Below are 16,174 nucleotides of genomic sequence, written 5' to 3'. Positions count from 1 at the left end.
AGAGTCAGACATGACTGAAGTGACTTAGCAGCTTAGCAGTAGCATACTATGGTATTATTATATATTTTTATATGAATTTCATATGAATATGTAATTTGGTACATTACTATTTATATAAGTAAATATCCGCCATTAAAAGTCATTCTTCAAACTCATTCATAAAGTTAAATAAAACTCAACAAATTTTACATTTATTGTACGCCTTTCATTTTATGGCATTGTTAACCCTAGGGTGAATATAACAAGTAAGCTTTGCACTTTCTTATTCTATGTATAAAGATATGCATGGAGTACAAAGATGGATCCATAGCATAAATGTGTTGTCAACATTTCATGGTGGGGGTAATTAGGAAAAAAAAAACTCTCAGAAGACTCTGTCAATAGGGGAAGGGAAGGCAATAATGAAAAAAATGTTTGTGAAACACTATTCTAACGAATTTGGAGAGTGCACATTGAAAAGCAAAAATAAAAGTAGAGAAAGTAAGAGGGAACTTTCAGAAAATGGAAACCATGGGCTCCTACTTAAGACACAGGCCTGATGGAAGGTCTTCAGAGAACCTAGAAAGCAGGTTCACAGTCATCCACCTCCCCAGGCCAGAAGCATCTGCAAGGTCCCCGATGGCCCCAGCCTGGTCCTTACTCCTGGCCCTGCTGCTGCTCAGCTGCAACGCCATCTGTTCTCTGGGCTGCCACCTGCCTCACACCCACAGCCTGGCCAACAGGAGGGTCCTGATGCTCCTGCAACAACTGAAGAGGGTCTCCCCTTCCTCCTGCCTGCAGGACAGAAATGACTTCGCATTCCCCCAGGAGGCGCTGGGTGGCAGCCAGTTGCAGAAGGCTCAAGCCATCTCTGTGTTCCACGAGGTGACCCAGCACACCTTCCAGCTCTTCAGCACAGAGGGCTTGGCCGCTGTGTGGGATGAGAGCCTCCTGGACAAGCTCCGCGCTGCACTGGATCAGCAGCTCACTGACCTGCAAGCCTGTCTGAGGCAGGAGGAGGGGCTGTGAGGGGCTCCCCTGCTCAAGGAGGACTCCAGCCTGGCTGTGAGGAAATACTTCCACACAATCACTCTCTATCTGCAAGAGAAGAGACACAGCCCTTGTGCCTGGGAGGTTATCAGAGCACAAGTCATGAGAGCCTTCTCTTCCTCAACAAACTTGCAGGAGAGATTCAGGAGAAAGGACGGACACACACCTGGTTCAACACGGAAATGATTCTCACGGACCAACAGACCACACTTCCTCCTGTGCTGCCATGTGGAAGACTCATTTCTGCTGTCATCATACACTGAATTGAATCAATTTGTCAAATGATTTCAGGTATATTAAGCGACATCATGATCTACTTTACGGGCACTACTCCTTTGCAGATACTCAAACTGATCCATCTACTTATTTATCTATTTGGACATTTATTTATCTAATTTAATATTTATTTATCTATATTTAAAGAATTAAATTATTTTGTTCATATAATTATGTATGTATACTTAAGGGGAAAATATATTTTGTATATATATATATTATATATATATTCATTAAACCTTACTATAAAAAACTTTCTTTGTTTTTCTTTAAAAAAGAAACATCAAGACTGAATGGGCAACTTGATTAAAGAATGCATTTTACAATTCCTTCACCCATATTTATGATTTGCACATTACAAGTAAAAATATACTTTCTAGCCAGGTGGTATGTTGCTCTCAGGATGTAGACATGAACATAATTCATCCAATCATTTTCATAACTTTGGTTTTTTTAATGGAAAGTAACCTAAAAAATAATAATGAGTTAATTTATAATAAAATGTTAACTATTTTAAAAATAGTATAATTAGTAGTAGAAAGACTATCAGTTAGCTTGAATGCTACAATGAAAGGGAGAAAAATGGAATTCCCCCGGTAGAAGGTGGATCAAGCTGTGAGAGGAGATAAAAATAAAAGGTAACTACTTATAGTAGACATTTCAGTGCAAATGTTCAATGGATATTGGAGATGGCAATTTACAAGCAATTTCATAAAGTGTAAGGCATAACAGAAGAACTCATCAAATAGGATGAGAGTATGGAATGAGAATAGGACTTAAAATGGAGTCCCATGACCTCAGTCTTAAAAGGGAGGGAATGGCACAAGGACACAGCGATGGAACGGCCATGTGTTAACAGCACACGAGGGCAGGAGGATAAGGGAACCCAGGAGATCGGCTCTGCAGGGCAGTTTCCTCATCTTTAATATGGGGACATGAGTGTAGTTTTCATACAATTACTGTTTGGATTCAATGAGTCCATATCACACAAGAGGCTTCAAACGCTCCTGGCAGAAATCATCAGGACCGTGAGAATCACGGAGTGGCTGCCCTCAGGGAGGAGACAGGACAGCCGCCCTGAGACAGTGACTGGAGGGCAGCATGGAAAGGTGCTGGCCCCTGACAAAGGTATTTTGTTTTCAACTTGGGTGCTAGTTTCAGAGTGTGAGAACTTTCCTTTGCTGTATGCTGAAGAGCATTCCAATTTCTGGGTTTCATACTTCTAAAAGCATTTCTATGAGTTCTGAAGAAACTCTTTGAGAAAGCAAGATTAGTAGAAAATGCTTTGATCTAAGACAAACATGAATAATAGGGAAAGAATAGACATCTCATATCAATGCAGAGGCAGGAAGCAAAGAGCAGGGGCTGTGAAGTGTGTGGTTCTGCTCTCCAGTCCTGGGCTGTTTCGGGTTGGATCCTAGTTCTCTTTTCCATAAAGTCCCTTGTCCATCCTTGCTGGTAATTTCACCTCATGGAGCCTCTGCATTGCTAGTGAAAGACCAAAACCCAAGAGTTCAGAAGCCAATTTTTGCCCTTCTTGTACTATAAAAGTAAGAAACATTATTAATGAATGAAGCGTTTGATTTTCTGCAACCTCCAAGGGGACTCACGCCAAGGGCCACCTTCCAGGATTGCAGCTGCTAGTGCCCTTGTCCCCATGCCAAGCCCCTGCTGACCCACCTCCACAGGAGACTCCACCTTTAGCAGGTAGGTCTGGTTTGGTACCCTGTGGGGTCACTGCTCCTTTCCACTGGGTCATGGTGCACTCAAGATTTTGTTTGTCCCCTTTGAGAATGGAGTCTTTTTCCAACAGTCCTGTGGAAGTCCTGTAATTAAATCCCACTGGCCTTCAGAGTCAGATTCCTTGGGGATACCCAGTCCTTTTGCCAGATCTGCAGGCTTGGAAGCCTGACATAAGGCTCAGAACATTCACAACAGTGGGAAAACTTTTTTGGTATTATTGTTTTCCAGTTTGTTGCTTTCCCATCTGGCAGGTATGGGGTTTATTTTTATTGTGATTGAGCGCCTCCTTTGCCTCGTTGCAGTTTCTTCTTTGGCTTTGGACGTGGGGTATCTTTTTTGGGTGGGCTCCAGAGTCCTCCTGTGGATGGTTTTCAACAGCTAGTTGCGATTTCGGTGCTCTCGCAGGACGAGATGAGTGCATGTCCTTCTATTCTGCCATTTTGAACCAGAAGCTAAGCCAAAACTTTGATATTTCACCATTGAAATAGGCTGAAGTATCTCATGCACACCCATCATATCTTTTATTCACCGCCATGGACATACTTTGGCTGAGATTTGAACAGGAGGTTAATTACTGGAATTAGGTATGTTGCCTGTCTTCAAATAGTATGATTTTCTAAGACAGATCTTAAAAATCAAATGTCAGTGTGCTGTACAGAAAATATTATTATCGAGGCATATCCAAGTTCCTGCAGTAACAAGTCAGGGTTCATTTATAAAAAGTGATCAAAAAAGATTCCACCAATTTATACATTTACCATATTTCAACTTTTATTATTTTAAGAATTTCCTGTAGTCTGTACTTTTCAAGATCAAGGTCTTGCTTTTTAGTTTTAAACACCTCTTCCCCACACACATCCTCCATCAGGACTTTCTAACTGAGAGTCCCTTAGATGGGGAGGAACTGATTCCCCAGAGCAGGAGCAAGTCTGCATTTCTTATTCCCACCCAGCATCCTGCACAACGGTAGGATACTACTGGTCCTCAGGGTTGTCAATAAAAATGTAAGTGTAATAATGATAATAATAATGATAAGCTTAAAAGAGTTTTACCAGTTAAACTGTTTGAAAATGATAAACTTGCTGCATTTTTTCGTTTTTATTTTTTGTGGGTTTCTCTTGTTTTCTCAGGTGACCAGTATATTTGTTATCTGGGCGTCTCTTTAGTTTTCCCTCAATTTCCTGCATCATTAAGTCCAGTTGATTTTTCTGTCCTATGCTACTGTTTTCTCAGCTTTAAAATATGAATATGAGAGTGGATATACGTGTATTTAGAGTTGACTTACATTGTTGTACAGCAGAAACCAGCACAACACTGTAAAGCAATTTTTCTCCAATTAAAAACAAAATAGGGATAACAGGAATCCTGTAGTCCATTCAATATACCATCTCATGTTCTGTATTCTATATGATGTTAATACAACAGCTTAGAAAATTATCTTAATTGAGTAGATTATATAAATCATCAGGGACACATTAAACAGCTGTGAGAGTTGTTACTGTGACAGGTGTATACAAAGGTTTCGCCATTATTTCATGTCTACCCTAAAGATGATTATGCTGTATCTGTGCCTTACTCAGCTCTAATTTTTAATGCAAAAATTCTACCTCTGCAAATGAGAATACATTAATCTTTTCTAGTATCATACAAAGCATATCTACACATCTTGAAATTTTACTAACAAATAAAATAATCTCATGACTGTACCAAGCACACTGAGATATTTAATAGGCATCAGATCAACATGCAAATCAGTTCATTTGGCATATAAGATGCTTATTAAGAAGTAAATGGTATATTAAGTGTAAACCTACCTACATTATGCTGAAATAAAAAACATCTTGATTATGAATTTTAAAGCAACTTATCTATATGCAACAACATTTTTTAAAAATTAATAAAACTCTCCAATGAAAAACTATGTACAAATTTGAAAGCTTAACATAAGATCCTTAGTTAAAAGAAATGAGAAGAAAAAAATATTTTGAAAATTGAGATTAATTACTTACGGTAGTAACTGGGTCATACGTTTGTCAAATATGGCTTTTGCTCAACTGAACTGAGATGAACAAAGAAGTAATTTTGAAAACATTACAGATCATTTTGCTTCCACTGAATCCAGGACTTAAAGTCTTGTTTTGGCATAAGGAAAATATTTAAACTTGGTGTGAGTTTAAGACTTATCTATACATTTAAAAATATTTTTCAACTACTTGAACGTTGCAGAAGAAATTACCGTTTATATTAAATAAAATAATTTCCCCTTTCCCCAGGGGCTCCTCAAGTTTATCCTCAAGTCTTCCCACTGGATGGTCCCAATATCTAGATTACCGTCTGGAATCTAGAAGTCTTTCCCCTTTCTCCGAATTAGTCTTTTTTCCCAGAAACAACCCGGAATCTGAAAACATACCACAATATGCTCAGATTTCCAGCCATCAATCACAGCATAAACAGGCACCAGTATAAACTGCTCTGGCTAAAATCTCCACCCAGGAAGGTGAGGACGTATGCAGGGGCAGGTGCAGAAATCAAAGGCTTTGAGCAAAGCCACTGAAAGGCTCCCCTGGGCAGTCTGGCCCGAAAAGGAAGGTTCGTCACTGCTCCTGGGGCCCCACGCACTCCCTGGGCCCCAGCAGCACCTAGCTCAGCTGGAGGCTCCTGCCTACAGGGACTCTCCGGTTCTCCCTGTGGACTTGGTGCTGGAGTTCGAGGCGCTGGACCTGGACACAGGTGTGCTGGGCGAGAAAGGCCAGTTGCTCTGTTACACGGATTCTGTGGTGCCCTCCTGGTCGCTGGGGCACAGGGAAGGCAGCTTAAGGCACCTTGTTGAGCTGTAGCCCTCAGTTTCACAGAAGTGCTGAGTTTGGGGGATTCCTGGTCTCTCAGAGGGTGGCAATGGTGATGATCACCATTCTCCAGGGCTGGAGAACACCACCCTCCATGTCATCAGGGAAGGGGTTGGCATCTGGTGGGCTTGGTGATGCTGCAGATGTCAGGCTGTGCCAGGCTTTATCCAGCTGTTCTCAGCACCTTCCTGCAAGTAAGGTCTGTAAATAGGTCAGAATTGTCACTTTCTGCACTTTTCTCTATTTTCTTTCCACTGAAAAACTTCCCTTCTATTCTGGGTATTAGGGAACGTCACAGCTTCGATGCTTCTTTTGTGTTATTACACTGGAAATGAAATTTTATTCATGGAAAAGTCTCAATCCAAAAGGAGATATTCATCTATATGAGTCAACTCAGCTTGAAATAAAAACCTGAAGCTCAGTCTAACTCTCTTCTTTAGTCTAAAAGAGAACTTAGAGGTGTGACTCCATAGTCTATTTTGACAGTTTTTAAATTGAACCAAAATAAATCTAGCCATAACTCTCTGCATTTTCTTTTTAAGGTCTAATACATAAGGTTTTAATTCTTCCACAATTATTTACAGGACCATAGCTCTCATTTTGAGATGGTCTATGATAATAGTGGCATAATACTGAACATGGGTTAATTCATACAATTCTCTTCATTCTGTACCAAAGTGTGCTGACCGCACACACATGGGACAGTGTGCCTGGAGATGTGGATTCCAGGAGAGTCATGCGGGGATGGTGTCTGCCCTCCTGGGAGCAGGAGAGAGGACACTGGAGGGAGGATGAGGAGGAAGGAGGCAGCAGGAGCTCAGAGCAGCTGAGGGCCAGTACTCAGAGCTGACGGAGGAGGGATTGGGAGCAGCAGGAAGCTCTACTCTCACACTAACTGAGGTCCTGAGTGTAGCCGACACCAGACTTTCACTTCCTCTCCTAAAAGATGAAGACAACTTTAGTACCATCACAGAGGACATCGTATAGTCCAAATAATATAAAGTGTGCAAATTACAGGCTGAGCACGTGGAAATTAATGAATAATAGTAGTCTTTATATCAATATAACCAAGAATCACCTGTTAACTTCACCCTCAGTCCAACGAAGAGAAGCTTTGCCTGAAAGTCCCTTAACACAGTCAAGGGTCTGCATTTTGAGGCCCCAAGTGTTAATTCTAGGAGAGGCACTGCCTGCAGGACTTTGAAGGAGCCCAGGAGCCCAAGTTTCCTCCCTTTTGATCAGTGCCTGGTACATTATGGAGAGAAATCCCACAGCATTTGAAGTTCTTTGCAGAGAAACAGATTCTAGGAAAGTTGTCTAATGAAACACAACTGCTCTGTTAATATGGAGAAGGCAATGGCACCCCACTCTAGTACTCATACCTGAAAAATCCCATGGATGGAGGAGCCTGGTGGGCTGCAGTCCATGGGGTCGCACAGAGTTGGACATGACTGAAGTGACTTAGCAGCAGCAGCAACTCTGTTAATAAATAAGTCGTCCCATTCCTCAACCTCAGTTAGTTTCAGTTAGACCACCTTTGATGCTACTTTTTAAGACACAGATTATGTTATACTTCAAAATCACACTGGGAGAAAAAGAAACCAGATTTGTAGTTACCAAAAGGTAAGGGGTGGCTGAAGAGGAAATTAGATGAAGGCAGTCTAAAGGGAATTTTTTTTCTTAATAGAAAAAAAAAAAGATATATTAGAAAAAAAAAGATACGGAGAGAAGGAAAATGGCTAAAATGCTGTGTTTTGAGGCCCCCCCAAAAGCAAAGTCTAGGATGGGGGCGGCCAAAAAGTCTCTGAAGGAGCAGATCCCAAGATTCCAGGCTTATGGCAGTCCTAGAACATTATGGAAAGAAATCTTACAGCCCTTGAATCCTTTTGCAGAGAACCAGCATTTTGAAAAATTGTCTGACAAAATAATGGCTGCTCTGTGAAGAGTATAAATGAGGTAAACAGTCCCTTGGTTGGATGGCATCACCGACTCAATGGACATGAGTTTGGGTAAACTCTGTGAGTTGATGATGAACAGGGCGGCCTGGTGTACTGCGGTTCATGGGGTCGAAAAGAGCTGGACACAACTGAGGGACTGAACTGAACTGAACTGAAACAGTTCCTTACATCATGCTCAGTTAGTTTCAGACCACCTTTGGTGATATTATTTTAAGACAAAGACTTTTTTAATGGTTAAAGAGACCAGGAAATCGGTTATACAATGAAACAGGAACGAAATGTGACATTCCTATACTTTCATCCAAGGAAGATGGCAACAGTACTTCTAAAGCGATTTCTTGGGTTAGTACTGGGGTGAAGTAAGAAAGGACTTCTCTTAAGCGTGATATGTAAAAAGGCACCAAGTCTAAGACAGCAAGATAAATAATATTGTAATTCAGTATTAAAAAATGAAAGTGCCAAAATATAGATGCTGAACAAAACATCTAAATTTTCAAGAAAGACAAGAAATGTCCTTTTATTTGCAAGACCATATGTGTCTTACAAAGAAAGGCTTCATATTGTCAATGAAATCTGGGCAATTTTCATTTCACCAATAAAGTTCTTCCCAAAGAAAATGAAAAGATCAAACCTGTAAATGCCCTCAACGCTTTGTACAGGACACTGCCTCTTCTTCCTCTGGTTCCTCTCTCCCTCTTTCTCTTCCATCCTTCTTTCCTTTCTTTTTGACTGCAAAGCACTGCATGTGGGATCTTAGTTCCCAGACCAGACATCAAATTGGCACCTCTTGCTTTGAAAGCTCAGTCTTGCTCATTGGACCAGGGACATCTGCACTAATCCTTTTTTCTACACTACACGCAAGGTGGGGTGCTGGCAGTGGTGTTTCAGAAACTCAGGTTAAATAAAAATTATTTAAGACTGTCACACAGTCACAAGAAATTGTCAAACAAATATAGAAGTGATCTTGAATATATTGAGTTTGCTTCCATTAAAGCCAGGAAAGTAAAATCATATTAAATTCTTGTTTCAGTATAAATCATAGCTTAAAAAGAATTTAATAAAATAGAATAAATATTAATATATATTTTAATATTCATACCTTAATATCATATATCTAATATTTAACATATTTTCATAAAAATGAATGTTTTAATACTCATACACTTTAACATCATATATCTAATATTTAAAATGTTTTCATAAAAATATTGCAAAAATAAAAGTTTTAAAATATTTAATGAGACAAATATAATTAAGTATAAATTTAAGGGCATACATTCCTGTTCGTTTTTGAATATTCCTGCTTTTCAGTTGTTCAATACTTACTCCCCCACTTCAAGGCCAATTCTTTGAACGACACCCTAAAAGTCCCAGAGCATCTCCAGGGGCGCACAGCTCCCCCGTCCTCGACCCGGGTGGGGACCATGCTGGGACTCACCCCAGGGCGTCCCCAACACCGTCCAGTCGTCCCATCGCCGCCACCAAGTTCCCCATTCCCTGAGCTGTCCCTTCATCGAACCAGAAACGAGAAACCAGAAACGGCCCAATCTGTAAAATCGGCCCCAACTCGCTCTAATTCTCCGCTTCAAACGCCTCAGTAAACGCATTTTCTTTGTAAAAATGGCCTCGTTCTAGTTTCTGAGCGAAAAGAAAGCACAACATTCATTGGACGCCCAGAAATGCAAGATTCCTGGCTTGCCATCACACAAAATGTGTCTGGCGAGGGCTCGGATTGAAGATTTCTTAGTGCACTATTAAATGAGCACCAACTTGGTCTCTGAGCTGCGACGCCTTTCCTCTGTGGCTGCCAAACCCGCTAAAAGGAAGTCTCAGAACTCGGCAAACTCCCAAATAAAACCAATAAGAAGACATCCTCCGCCCTCTTGCGGCCTCCTAGAGAAGCGCTCTCCCAGGACCGGGCGAAGAAACTTTTCGCTCTTTGATTAGTGGTGTCCGCTCGCCCCCTGTTGGCCTTCCAGTGAATCACGGAAACTCTGTGTCAGTTCAGTTTGGTCCAGGTCAGTTCAGTCGTTCAGTCGTGTCCGACTCTTTGCGACCCCATGAACCAGAGCATGCCAGGCCTCCCTGTCCATCACCAACTCCCGGAGCCTACCCAAACTCATGTCCATTGAGTCGGTGATGCCATCCAACTATCTCATCTTCTGTTGTCCCCTTCTCCTCCCACCTTCAATCTTTCCCAGCATCAGGGTCTTTTCCAATGAGTCACCTCTTCGCATCAGGTGGCCAAAGTATTGGAGTTTCAGCTTTAACATCAGTCCTTCCAATGAACACCCAGGACTGATCTCCTTTAGGATGGACCGCTTGGATCTCCTTGCAGTCCAAGGGACTCTCAAGAGTCTTCTTCAACACCACAGTTCAAAAGCATCAATTCTTCGGCACTCAGCTTTCTTTATAGTCCAACTCTCACATCCACACATGACTACTGGAAAAATAATAGTCTTCATTAGACGGACCTTTGTTGGCTAATGTCTCTGCTTTTTAATATGCCGTCTAGGTACGTCATATCTTTCCTTCCAAGGAGTAGAAGTGAAGTGAAGTCGCTCAGTCGTGTCCGACTCTTTGTGACCCCATGGACTGTAGCCTACCAGGCTCCTCTGTCCAAGGAGTAAGCGTCTTTTAAAATTTCATGGCTGCAATCACCATCTGCAGTGATTTTGGAGCCCCCAACAATAAAGTCAGCCACTGTTTCCACTGTTTCCCCATCTATTTGCCATAAAGTGATGGGACCGGATGCCATGATCTTAGTTTTCTGAATGTTGAGCTTTAAGCCAACTTTTTCACACTCCTCTTTCACTTTCATCAAGAGGCTTTTTAATTCTTCTTCACTTTCTGCCATAAGGGCAGTGTCATCTGCGTATCTGAGGTTATTGATTTTTCTCCTGGCAATCTTGATTCCAGCTTGTGCTTCCTCCAGCACAGCATTTCTCATGATGTACTCTGCATATAAGTTAAATAAGCAGGGTGACAATATACAGCCTTGACATACTCCTTTTCCTGTATGGAACCAGTCTGTTGTTCCATGTCCAGTTCTAACTGTTGCTTCCTGACCTGCATACAGGTTTCTCAAGAGGCAGGTCAGGTGGTCTGGTATTCCCATCTCTTAAAGAATTTTCCAGTTTATAAATAAACAGTTTTCCAATAAACTGTGGAAACTCCCTATGGCCAAGATCTATTTGCTAGTGGCAGGAGTGATGCTCTGTTCCATTCCTGCTTGTCCTCTGCACAGCAAAGAAATCTTCACACATTTAAGACAGATGAAAACGATCCCCTCTTTGTCATGCCTAGAGAACAGACACGACTTCAAGTTTCCTTGGAGAAGAGAGAATATCAGCCCAATCCAGATGACTCAAGGCACCAGTTATCACCAACGGATGCTCCAGCAGATCTCAGCCTCTTCACCACGGAGAGCAGCTGTGCTGCTTGGAACAGCAGCCTCCTCGACAAACTGCTCTCCAGCCTGAATCAGAGCCTGGAACAGCTGGAAGAAATGACTGTGGATTGTCCCGATTTGGGAATTGCTGTCCGGAAGTATTTCCAAGGTATCCATCTCTACCTGAAGGGAAAGGAATACAGCCCCTGTGCCTGGGAGGTTGTCAGAGTGGAAATTGAAAAGTGTCTTTCCCTCATGTAAGAATCCTCAAGAAAAGTCAACAGATAAAATGAAAATTATACTTGTGACACTCTCCACTCAATCAGACTGTTGTTTGCTTAAGACTCCAAAGTGATCATCTGTTTGCTTACGAGGTGAAAAATGACTGAAATGAAAATCACAATTTTACAAAAATATTTAGACAGAATAACACAATCTCTTTTCTTTACTAAACAATTTTATAACATAATGTAAAAGATCTTTTTATGTGTTTTGTGGGTATTTGCTATTTTCAACATATAAAATTTATTTTTTTATGGAAAAGTTTTTAAGATAGTATGTTGTTAAAGGTATTTGTCAGTTAACCTAACGCTTAGTCTCTGTAACAGGTAAAAGCAAAGTGTCAGGAATTTGATTCTAATGGACACTTTTCTTTCCTTTTTGAAGAGCACAATGCAGGCCTTCTTGATCAGGTGAATCTTGTAACTTGCTCTCCTTCAAGCAGTGAGTTGAGGACATGGGTCCCCTTGTTTTGCATTTTTCCTATCATCAACATGTGACTCTGAATTTCTCTGTAGCACTTGAGTCTATTCTCCTTGAAGGCAAAGAGAAAAGTCTAGTGGATCACATGGGATGCTTCCAAGGATCAGGACCAGATGGGGTAATAGCACTTCTCACATTACATGGCCTGGACTTATCCTCATGGGAATCTTACTGCAAGGAAGTTGGGAAATAATTGGATGATTAAAAGAGGAGAATACAAGTTCAGTGCACAAGATTGTTTTTTCATTTTTGCACTATTTGTCCTAATGGAGCTCTGGGTGGGTGTGCAAGGGGAAATTCAATGTTCTTGCTTGCACACACTCTGACAAACCTTATATCACAGTTTCAACTTGGAGAAGATGACAGAGCTGTCACTCAGAGTTCACAGTATCATAGACCATTTGAAAGAAGCATTCAGGTTGACTCCCAAAGGCATAGGCCAATGAGGAGAACATCTACAAGTGTAGACAAAGTGTTTCCTTATTACCTGAGGGAGACAAGGAAAGAATGACCAGGCAGCTCCTTGCAAGTACTTGAGAATCACTGAACTAAAAGGGGACAGTGGGTCTTCCACTCATCACACCTTCCAAATATTAAAAACACAAACTTGAATAAAATATTCCTATAAATGATCTTTAGAAAAATGCCTCTCACAATATTCCACTGTAGCTTCCCTTGTAGAACCATGAGGAATCTTTAAAGTATCTTTAGATTTTTGTCTTCTCACATCCTATATAATAGATGTTGGTGTTACTCTTTCTCCTATCATTGTCATCATTGTGAATTGACGTTACATAAATATGGTTGAGCTCAAGCAGTGATAGGGCTCAGACTAGATGTCTAGGAAATGGGGTTGAGTTGGATGTGTCTCTCCCTATAGCTATTTTACAGACTCCTGAGAGGTATTCTGAAGATACAACAGATCAGGCCAGATCTCACTATTTGGGCTTCTTCAACAAAATAGCATAGACTGGGTAGTTTGTAAAAAGCAGAAATGTATTGCTCACAGTTCTAGAGTCTGGAATTCTAAGATCTGGGTGTCAGCTTGGCCCAGTTCTTGTGAGAGCCTGCTTCAGGTCTCACACTGTAGAGTTCTTTCTTGTATAATTGCAGGACCGGAGAGGGAGGATTTTATATCCACATCTTTTATAAGGGCACTAATCCCATTCTTGAGACCTCCATATTCACACCCTAATCACATCCCTAAGGGTTTGTCACCTAATACTGGAGATTAGGACTTCAAGATAAGAATTTTGTGGGGACTGAAACTTTCAGACCAGAAAGGTCACTGAAGGCTACATACTTGACATCTAGAAGAGAGGACATAGTTATGCTGAGTAAATAAAGGAGAATGAGCAATTTTTCATTTCTCAATTTCTGCCAAAGGAGCAGACAAAGGACTCAGAATCCAAACTCTGATTTTGAACCTGAAGTAAGAGTTTAATTCTCATATGCCAAATTTTGGAAATCAGACTGGAATGGAGCCCACCATCCCATGGAGGGGAATGAAGATACAGGATGAAGATGGCCATTCATCATTCTTTGTGAGGAATCTCCAAAGAACATCAGGATGCAAGTAGTAATTGCCACGTCAGTAAGGATGCACCAAACAGTAATGTGGGAAATTGTCTGGTAGCTGTTCACTGTGAATCAGGGCAAGCTTGAGTTCAGATACATGGCTCTGTAGATGACACCAGGCTTATTCTTTTCTATCATGACCTAGTAGAGGACAAATTAGAGACAAGGCATCCTCCCGTGTGTCAGAGGTATCTGACTCTTAGTGACCCCATGGACCGTAACCTGCCTGGCGCCTCTCTTCATGGGAGTCTCCAGGCAAGAATATTGGGGTGGTTTGCCATGCCCTTCTCCAGGGGATCTTCCTGACCCAGGGATTGAACCCACAAATTTTACGCATTGGCAGCGGGTTCATCATGACTAGCACCACCTGGGAAGCCCAGGCAAAAGCTGAAGATTGTGCTGCTCTTGCCATTTGAATCCCTAGAGCTATATGCACCTTCAAGGAAAGAGAATCCTACTGGTTTTATTAATAAACATAGTAGGCATTATTTAAAAAAATAATAACTTATTTACTTATTCATGGCTGTGCTGGTCTTCCTTGCTGCTAGGGCTTTTCTCTAGTTGCAGTGAGTCAGGGCTATTCTCCAGTTGCAGTGTGTGGGCTTCTCAATGTGGTAGCTTCTCTTGTTACAGAGCACAGGTCTAGCGCTCTTTGGCTTCAGCGGTTGTGGCACATGGGCTCAGTAGTTGCAGTTCCCCAGCTCTAGAGCACATGCTCGATAGTTGTGGCTCATGGACTCAGTTGCTCTGCGGCACCTGGCATCTTCTCAGGTCAGGGATTTGACTGGTGTCTCCCGCATTTTAGGCAGATACCACTGAGCCACTAGGGAAGACCCTAGTAGGTGTTACTGATACTAGTAGGAGTAGAGTAAAAATATTAGCTATTGTCTATTACAATCCTAGCAGATATGTTCAAAAGGAAGCAAAATAGCTCGGTCATCTGTAAATACCTCCCAGTGGTAGGAGGAAATCTGAGAAACTGCTCTAGTGGAAACTGCTTGTTGCTCGATTATACTGGGCCTGGTGCCAGAGAGCCCAGAGACAGTGAGACAGAGTCTGGTCACTACAGGGCTGATTTGTCAAAGATGCTCACAACCTATTGCCTGAAGTTTGGACCATAGAGGCTGAGGCAACAGAAAATTCACTGTAAAAATCAGAAGCAGAACTGAAAGCTAATTCTTCCCATGAAAAAAATCAATATTTATCCGGTTCTGAATAAATCACAGAGGTGTTCCTTTTGTTTGAAAAGAACAGACTTGGATTGGAACCTTGAATGTCCCCTGGGAAATCTAAATTTAATGCAACAATAAAGAGATAGATTCAAATGGACGGTGATTCCTAAATCATGCTTTCTCACTGGGGATGATATGTTTCCACGTTTGCAGACGTTTGTTTTTTGGAATATGAGCAAATCCTGTCATTACAATTATTTGTGGTACTTCAAAGCTCAACCAGATATAACAAACTCTTACTCCTTAGTATTTATTTCCGTATTTGGTCTTTCTAATCTATTATGCACAAGAGAAGCATTGAGATTGAGTTCAAGGAAGAAAAACAAATGATGTACGCCAACAGTGGTACAACCTAAGGTGACTTGATGGCTCATTGGAGAACCTTCTCTCCATCAGTTGTGTGATCTCAAAGTCATATCGTGAGAGGTGGCCTTTCCATACTTATGAGCAACCATTGGCTGTCTTGTGGATGTTGCTTGTGTTTGAGTTTCAGTGTGATTTGGACTCTGGAAATTAAATACAAATAGAAATTTTTATTTGTAAATAAAATTAAAAATTACATTTTATTATGTAATTCTACTAGAGTTGTTCAACATATCCATAATTGTGGTGAGTGGTAAACAGAAGAAAATGGTAACAATATCCAGATGACTATCTAACAGGCAGTGAAGTAACAATTCTTTTTTTGATATGAAGCGAAATTAAATGTTAAGTACCTAAAATAAATATGAAAGAAATAAGTTTTTCAATGATTCTGAGCAGCTTTGAGTGACTTTTATATATGTCTATACTTTGGTGTTATTATAAAATATTTATCTAAATTTTACTTGAATATGTAATTTGATAATTCCTACTTATATAAGTAAATATGTTACATCAAAAGTCACTCTGAAAACTTAGTTTTAAAGTTAAATTAAAATTCATTAGCTCTCAGATTTAAGTTATAGCTGAAATTTTAACTCTGCACTGAATTTAAAGAGTAAGATTTGCACTTTCTTTTTCTATCTACAGAGTAGAGATATCCATAGGTTACATAAATACATACACAATATATCAGTGTTATCAAAATTTCATGGGGTGGGGAGGAATTAGGAAAAAAAATATCTAAAAAGGCTGTGGGCAGAAGAAATAAGGGTAACATGAAAAAAAAAAAAAAAGGTTGAGAAATTCTGCCCTAACCCACTTGGAGAGTACAAAATGAAAAGCAAAGAGAGAAGTGGGAAGTAAGAGGGAACTTTCATAATATGGAACCCATGGGCTCCTATTTAAGACAGGCCTGAAGGAAGGTTTTCAGGGAACCTAGAAAGCAGGTTCACAGTCACCCACCTCCCCAGGCCAGAAGCATCTGCAAGGTCCCCG

The 16,174-nt window shown here is 40.9% G+C and overlaps 2 pseudogenes; both read left to right on the top strand.

The window, feature by feature from the left end:
- The first annotated feature begins 618 nt into the window (after positions 1–618).
- On the top strand, positions 619–1,215 carry LOC109562648 (interferon alpha-1-like; annotated as a pseudogene).
- Positions 1,216–11,031: 9,816 nt separating this feature from the next.
- On the top strand, positions 11,032–11,599 carry LOC109562686 (interferon omega-1-like; annotated as a pseudogene).
- Positions 11,600–16,174: the final 4,575 nt, after the last annotated feature.

The sequence above is a fragment of the Bos indicus genome, chromosome 8 (genome assembly GCF_029378745.1).
Source record: "Bos indicus isolate NIAB-ARS_2022 breed Sahiwal x Tharparkar chromosome 8, NIAB-ARS_B.indTharparkar_mat_pri_1.0, whole genome shotgun sequence".
NCBI classification, from domain to species: Eukaryota; Metazoa; Chordata; class Mammalia; order Artiodactyla; family Bovidae; genus Bos; species Bos indicus.
The sequence above is the reverse complement of the archived record's forward strand: the minus strand, read 5'-3'. Positions and strand labels throughout refer to the sequence as shown.